The 8,534-nt window shown below is 47.7% G+C and overlaps 1 protein-coding gene across 1 annotated transcript in view; it reads right to left on the bottom strand.

Moving 5' to 3' along the window:
• Positions 1 to 7,197, bottom strand: part of CSGALNACT2 (chondroitin sulfate N-acetylgalactosaminyltransferase 2) — a 135,125-nt gene extending 127,928 nt beyond the window's left edge. Inside the window, exon 1 of the mRNA XM_075347312.1 lies at positions 7,087 to 7,197. The gene's annotated coding sequence lies outside the window, so the exon portion shown is untranslated. The remainder of the gene's footprint in view (positions 1 to 7,086) is intronic.
• Between the last annotated feature and the right edge of the window lie 1,337 nt (positions 7,198 to 8,534).

An 8,534-nucleotide genomic window follows, 5' to 3' on the forward strand; every position in this document is an offset into this window, starting at 1 on the left:
CCCCAAAATTGCGGTAGGCCTCCAATATCGCATCAATATGCTGGAACAGCCCACTACAATCTCCAGGAAACCGCTCACCCAAGACAGATGCATAGATTGTGAACGCCTGAAGCCAGTTATGAAAGGACTTGTAAATCTTTTTCTTATCACCGTCCAAATCACCCCTGACCTCAGACCCCACAATCCGTGACTCCCTACCAGTTGGCAAAAGTGAAAAAACATCAACATATTCTTTTTTCCAAATCTTCTCCTTCACGGCTCCACTCAAATGGAACCCCAAAGGAGAAGATTTACATGTCAACGCTTCCTTATAACAAGTTTGGGGGATACCCTGAACCAAAGGCTCATGTAAATCTACAGGCAGCACTGGCTGGGGGGTAGCTGATCTAGCACCAGTCTGCATAAACTCCGTACAAATACTGTATATAAGGTCCCTAACACTATCTACACTACCTACACTTAGGTTAGCAAAAGGAGAATGTGAGAAGGAAAGCTCACCATTCCTGAAGTCCCGATTCTCCCTCCTGCCGCTGGCATCCGATAGCTGGGGGGCAGCGACCGATGGTCCTACGGCGGCAGGCCCAGGATCGCCACAGACTTCACCGCCGTCGCTGACCGAGTCATCGGAGGTCCAGGCCTGTAGCGCCGCCACTGCAAGGGAGCTCTTTTGCAGCAGCGGCGGCATGCTACTGCCCGCGACAACCCCCTCACCGGCACTCTGTACAGCGGCAGCCCTTCACACGACCTCCGGCACCACGGGCGCCTCCTGATGACCCGATCTCCTGAAGTCTCGCGCCGACCTCTCGAAATCTCGCGAGACTGTTGACGCGGCCCGCGCCGATCTCGCGCGACCGCTGCCACAACCGCAGCTTCCGCTTCTTCCGGATCTTCGTACACCCTCGTGGCTCCGCGATGCCGATGACTGAGTCGCTGCCGCCGCCGCCTTCTTCCGGACACCTGCCGACGCCGCTCCAGACTTGCCGCTCCTGGACCTCATCTCCGACGCTGGCGGTGAGTAGCTCTCCTTTCTCTTCCTCGCCCTCCGCGCGATGCCGACACCATCCTCTGTCGCCGCTACAGGAACCACCGGCCCCGACACTTCTCCCCTCTCCCGGTCTTCCGATACTTCAGCGGCGCCTCCGCCCAGGCAGGCTCGCATCCACTGAACGCCGTCCTCTTCGCCAGCCCTCTGAATCAGCTGCTCCAGCAGGGACTCCATGACAACTTCTTCTTTGCTCTTCAGCTGTGAATGGCACAGCTGACCAAAACCACCCTTTTTATATCAAAAATCCTATCCCACACAACTGATACCACCAATAAAAATGCTTCAAACACCCGCGCGGTGTGCTAATTGGTCGCCAGCCACACACCCGCGTTACTAAGCAGAATACCTCAGAGTCTGCTAAAATATTTGTAAACACCCGCGCAGTGTGCTGATTGGCCCCAGGCCACACACCCACGTTACTAGGCAGAATTATCCCAGGGCCCGTGTGATCATGGCAATCCCCCGCTAGTTGCTATGGGATTCTTCATTCTAACATGCTGTATACAAGAGCCCAGGCCACTGTGAGAACATAAAAAACATTTTATAATACTTACCTAACGGTCGCTCGGTGGGCCTAATGGGCGTCTCCGTTCTCCGATGCCGGCGCCGCCTCTTTCGGCCATCTTCATTCTCCTTCTGAAGCCTGTGTGCATGACGCGTCTACGTCATACACATTTGCCGATCCTGCACAGTCGCACTACAATATTTTGATTTGCCCTGCTCAAGGCAGATCAAAGTGCGCCTGCTCAGGACCTGAATGCCGGCGACTGTGGACGATGTCGGACTCATCATGCACCGTGGCTAGAGAAGAAGGAGCACAAAGATGGCCAAAAGAGGCGGTGCCGGACAACGGAGACGCCCATTAGGCCCACCAAGTGACCGTTAGGTAAGTATTATAAAGTGTTTTTTATGTTCTCACAGTGGCCTGGGCTCTTATATACAGCATGTTAGAATGCTGTATATAAGAGCCCGGTAGTGGTGGCCGCATCTTATATGCCAAAAAAGTGGTGACAGGTTCCCTTTAATAAGATATTATTTTTCTTCCACAAAGGCCCCGTGATAGTTTGTTTTTTTTATTATGTATGCAATTATTACCTGGTGATATTAGTAGAATGGATCTTCCTAGGAGGATTTATGGATGCCAGTAATTACGGTATTTTATTACACTAAAATTTCTGACTGTAAAACACAAACACTGAAACATTTCTGACAGTAACATGAGCAGCAGACAAAAGAAAAAGTGCATTTCATCACTGCACATATCATCCTTGATATTGCTAATATTTCAAGTATACTGACTACAGAGGCTAGTTCGGTGTAATTCAGACCTGCAGCATGTCACTGTTTCCACATTTACCCTTTAGTACCTGGGGGCCATCAGCAAGGCATGTTGATTCACCATTTGTATAGAAAAAACATATGGATATCACACTGCACGTGCATGGAGGATTTCAATCTGCTCACATAAAATCAAATAATTGTCATAATTTCCAGCTCACTTTCTGTAATACTCAGCCTAGAGCCATATTCACATGTTCAGTGTTTGGTCAGTTTTTTACCTCAGTATTTGTAAGCCACAACCAGGAATGGGCGAAAAATGCCAAAGTGGTGACGTGTTTCCATTAGGCCTCGTGCACACAATGAATGTTTGGTGAGGTTTTTACCTCAGTATTTGTAGCCAAACCAGGAGAGGAACAATCAGAGGAAAATTATAAGATCCACAAGCACCACGTATGTATGTTTCCCCACTCCTGGTTTTGGCCTCACCAAATACTCAATGTGTGGACGAGGTCGGCTATGTGCACACGTTGCGTTTTTTCCCGCGGAAATGCTGCGTTTAGAACTGCAGCGTTTCAGTGCCAAATAGCATGTGTTCAGCTTCCTCAGCAAAGTCTATGAGAAAGCCGAAAAATCAATGCACACGCTGCGTATCTAAACGCAGCGTTCTGGATGCCAAAAATCGGTGCGGAAAAAGAAGCAGCATGTCACTTCTTTTGTGCGTTGTAGCTGCGTTCTCCCCAAATTGAAATCAATGATGTGGGTCAGAACACAGCTACAACGCAGTTCTTTTCCTTTCATTGTTGCTCTCCTGATTTTGTCTTACAATTAGTGATTTAAAATACTGACCAAAACCTGAGTGTGAATGTGGCCTAATGGGGAAAATGTATCAATAAGGGATTAGGACACAAGGGGTGCGCCAGTCCCTTCCGCAGGACAGCATGCAAACATATCAAAAGGCCACATACCATGTTGACCAATCTGGCATAGGAAAAAAGCAAAACAAGATGGTGCCTGCTGTTAGAAAATCATTTTTCTCCAAGTGAGTCTTAGGCTATGTGCGCACAGTGCGTTTTTCGCGGCGTTTTTGCGCGTTTTTCGGGTGCGTTTTTGGCCTCAAAACTGCAGGACTTTGCTTCCCCAGCAAAGTCTATGAGTTTTAATTTTTGCTGTCCGCACACATCTGTTTTTTTTCAGCTGCGTTTTTGTGGTGCCACAAAAACGCAGCATGTCAATTATTCCCGCGTTTTTCACTGCGCTTTTCATCCATTGAGTTCAATGGGATGTTGAAAGACACAATGAGAAACGCAAATAGCTGCGTTTTGGTGCGTTTTGGTGCGTTTCTAAGACCAAAAACGCAGCTATAAACGCAGGAGGTGGGTAGTAAAGTGACGTGTACAGGAAGAGGATTCCTTCTGTCAGTATATACAGAAGCGTGAATCCTCCCGGTACCGTCACCGCCGCTTCCACGTCCCGTACTGTGCATGTCTGCTGCCGTGCGGCGCCATGTCTGGGCGGGAGGTGGAAGCGGCTGCGAAAACAAAAGTTAACAGTAGAAAAAAAAAAAAGTTATACTCACCTGTCTGCAGACTCCCGGTGCCATGCCCGCTCCCATCTCCTCTCACGGTATCGCCGCTCCGGCTGTGTGCAGACAGCCGGGAAACCTCCGATGGATGCAGGACCGGTTTAAGCTATCAGCGGATGCGTCAGGAGACTTCATCCCTGATTACCGGCAGCTGCTGCAGCGATCGGACGGGATCAGACTCCCGCCCCATCGCTGCAGGAGCTGCCGGTAATCAGCACATAAGTGAGTATTTTTTTTTTTTTTTTCTATTGATGCATCTGCTGATTGTATAATCGGCTTTTATACAATCAGCTGATGTGTGATGTGATTCAGCCCCTAGAACCTGACACATCATCTGATCGCTTTGCCTTCCAGCAAACCGATCAGATGATATTGGATCCGGATTGGACGGCGCGGGACCCTGACCCTGGATTACTGCGGAGGGGGGGTTCTTTATTTCAATAAAGATGGAGTCACTAATTGTGTTGTGTTTTATTTCTAATAAAAATATTTTTCTGTGTGTTGTGTTTTTTTTTATCTTTACTAGAAATTCATGGTGGCCATGTCTAATATTGGCGTGACACCATGAATTTCGGGCTTAGGGCCAGCTATACAGCTAGCCCTAACCCCATTATTACCCAGTGGGCCACCCGGCATCAGGGCAGCTGGAAGAGTTGGATACAGCGCCAGAAGATGGCGCTTCTATGAAAGCCCCATTTTCTGGGGTGGCTGCGGGACTGCAATTCACAGCGGGGGTGCCCAGAAAGCATGGGCACCCTGCACTGTGGATTCCAATCCCCAGCTGCCTAGTTGTACCCGGCTGGACTCAAAAATTGGTCGAAGCTCACGTCATTTTTTTTTTAAATTATTTCATGAAATTCATGAAATAATTTAAAAAAAAAGGGCTTCCCTATATTTTTGGTTCCCAGCCGGGTACAAATAGGCAGCTGGGGGTTGGGGGCAGCCCGTACCTGCCTGCTGTACCCGGCTAGCATACAAAAATATGGCGAAGCCCACGTCATTTTTTTTGTTTGGGGGGGCAAAGAAATCCTGCATACAGTCCTGGAAGAAGGATGCTGAGCCTTGTAGGTCTGCTCCCCCTGACTCTCCCTCAAGCATATAGTCCTGGATGGAGCATGCTGAGCCTTGTAGTTCTGCAGCTGCTGTCTGCTCTCCTGCATACACTATTGGATGGAGCATGCTGAGCCTTGTAGTTCTGCAGCTGCTGTCTGCTCTCCTGCATACACTATTGGATGGAGTATGCTGAGCCTTGTAGCTCTGCAGCTGTCTGCTCTTCTGCATACACTAGTGGAGAATGAAGAACACATTGAAGAAGGAAATGACATCAGACCTTTTTTTTTTGTTCACTGATAAAAAACGCATAAAGATGCAGTGAGCAAAAACGCAGCAAAACGCAGCAAAAAAACGCACCAAATCGCGGCAAAACACGTGCGTTTTTTGCCGCGTTTTTTCGACGCAGGTGCGTTTTTGTGCGTTTTTAGCGGCCAAAAACGCACAAAAACGCAGCGTCAAAAAGACGCAGTGTGCGCACATAGCCTAAAGGAGCACCTGTTGTCAGGTCAGATTTTGCTCAGTTACTCCAATTTCACAGGGTCACAGGGTAAGAACATAGAGCAGGGTGAAGACACAACCCCAGAGATTCCTGCGAGCATGGGCCTTGTAAAGACTGTCAATATGTACACTATATAAAAAGTCCTCATCTCTGGAACCATATGAAGAAAAAAAAGCATACTAAGGAGAGCAGCGGGAAGAAAAAGAAAAAGTGGGACCACATTCTCTCTAAAGGGAACCTGTCACCAGATTTGAGGCCTATAAGCTGCAGCCACCACCAGTGGGCTCTTATATATAGCATTCTAACATGCTGTATGTAAGAGCCCAGGCCACTGAGTAGAACATAAAAAAATCACTTTATAACACTCACCTGATGGGTGTCGCTGTTCTCCGGGTTCGGCGCCTCCTTTTTCGCCCATCTTTGTCCTCCTCCTTGTGAAGCCTGGGTGCATGACGCGTCCTATGTCATGCACAGGCGGCCATTGAGGTCCTGCGCAGGCACACTTTGATCTACCCTGAGCAGGGCAGATCAAAGTATTGTAGTGCGCCTGCGCAGGACCTCAATGCCAGTCTGTGTGCATGATGTAGACATGTCATGCACCCAGGCTTCACAAGGACAAAGATGGCTGAAAGAGGAGGTGCCGGACCCTGGAGAACGGAGACATCCATCCGACTGGTCTGCACCGCACAGCCCTCAGGTTGAGTATTATAAAGTCATTTTTTCGTTCTACACAGCGGCCTGGGCTCTTATAGACAGCATGTTAGAATGCTGTATATAAGAGCCCGGTGGTGGTGACCGCAGCTTATAGTCACTAAATCTGGTGACGGGTTCCCTTTAAACACAAGGTTATGTCATAGGTTTCTTAAATCTGACACTTATCGTATGCCATATTTGTCAATATACTCCCAACAAGAAAAAAGAAAAGATCTTCAGCGCTTTGTTTTTTTTTTACTTGTGAGCAGTGATGTCTGAGCTCTACCATGCTCAGGTGCTTGGTCCTTGTAAGAACAGTTGGACGCTCGGATGGGTGCGACTCAAGTACCTGAGTATAATGGAAATCAATGGAGAATGCAATCAATTTTTCCGGAAGATGTAGAGAAACGCTGGAGTTTCCATTGACTTCCATTATATACTGTGTACACGAATCGCGCCTCTGAGTGTTCAATTGTGTGTTACGAGTACTGAGCATGGTAGAGCTCGCTCATCACTACTTAGGAGGTTGTGACAAAGCACTGGAACATCACCGCACACTCTATAGTGTCCCCCTTTATTAAATAAAAATATGGTCCATGGATTGTAGATTCCACCTTTGCAGCTCAGGTCGATGAGCAGTTCTACAATAAGGGATGTTACCTACAGACTATGCACTCACAGCCTGCCCATATATCACTGCTACAAAGAAGAGGGCAGGAAAATAGGAAGCCTGAGCCTCCCTCGTCTCCTAGAACATATACTACAAGGTACAGTGTGGAAAGAAAGCAGAACGATCGTTACTGATCAGAACTCTAACAATATCAAGAAATACCAGCCACAATCACACGTCCAAAAAGCAAATACCAGAGTGAGGACAGGAACTCAGTAACATGCCAGTCCATCAGCCGGGCATAGAATGGGCAGTGCCATTACCTGAGGCAGGCGTCCTCCTCCTGAGTGATCGGTGCACACTGTCTGCAGGGAGCACTGTGTGTGCACTGACTACATGCTGCAGCCACCATCCACACACCGTGCACACAAAGCACAGCCTCTCTAGTGCCGACACTTCCTGTGACCGAGGAAATGAGACAGTGGAGGAGGAGAGAGCCGCTGCAGCCCATCCCCTGCCATGTACAGCCCGTCCGCCCCGCTGGAGGCTGCAGACGCCTCATCTCCTGCACTGATGAGAATGAAGACGGCTCTATTCTGCACTTTCTTGGTCAGCAACATATTTATTTTAATAATGAACAAATACAATGCAGTGCGGAGCCCAGAGGAGATACACATGAAGGAGATACAAAACATATACAAGTGGCACAGAAATGGACAGCCATGTGGGCTCTGAAGGGTGTGAGCAAAGGGTTAAACGACTGAGCCCCTGCTGTCACACTGGATCCACAGCAAAATCCGCTCACTCCGTGCTGGACATTAGAGCCGGCATCAAAGTGCATAGACAAGTCTCATTGCTTCAAATAAGGAACGAATGGATTTACACTGTTACATTACTTTGGGCCACTGATCGCACATCAACAACACACAGATGCCTCACATCCAGCAGCGTCACTGGTCCGATGCCTCCCGCATGTTGGGCAGATGGATTGGCCCTTGTAGACTTCTAAATCCTATAAATATGATTTGCCAGCCCTCAACCTTTATTATGTAGTAATGGCCCCATTCTGGGCCACTTCCTTGTAAATTTGTCCCTATCCTGGTACATATGTTCCTCATCCTGGTATATACACTGTGCAGAATTATTAGGCAAATGAGTATTTTGATCACATGACACTTTTTATACATGTTGTCCTACTCCAAGGCTGTATAAGCCTAAGAGCCAACTACCAATTAAGTAAATCAGGTGATGTGCATCTCTGTAATGAGGAGGGGTGTGATGTAATGACATCAACACCCTATATAAGTTGTGCTTAATTATTAGGCAACTTCCTTTCCTTTGACAAAATGGGTCAGAAGAGAGATTTGACGGGCTCTGAAAAGTCCAAAATTGTGAGATGTCTTGCAGAGGGATGCAGCAGTCTTGAAATTGCCAAACGTTTGAAGCGTGATCACCGAACAATCAAGCGTTTTATAGTAAATAGCCAACAGGGTCGCAAGAAGCGTGTTGGGCAAAAAAAGGTGCAAAATTACTGACAATGAATTGAGGAAAATCAAGCGTGAAGCTGCAAAGATGCTATTTGCCACCAGTTTAGCCATATTTCAGAGCTGCAACATTACTGGAGTATCAAAAAGCACAAGGTGTGCCATACTTGGGGACATGGCCAAGATAAGGAAGGCTGAAAAATGACCACCTTTGAAGAAGAAACATAAGATAAAACGTCAAGACTGGGCCAAGAAATATATTAAGACTGATTTTTCAAAGGTTTTCT

This window comes from Anomaloglossus baeobatrachus, chromosome 5, assembly GCF_048569485.1.
Source record: "Anomaloglossus baeobatrachus isolate aAnoBae1 chromosome 5, aAnoBae1.hap1, whole genome shotgun sequence".
In the NCBI taxonomy this organism is placed as follows: Eukaryota; Metazoa; Chordata; class Amphibia; order Anura; family Aromobatidae; genus Anomaloglossus; species Anomaloglossus baeobatrachus.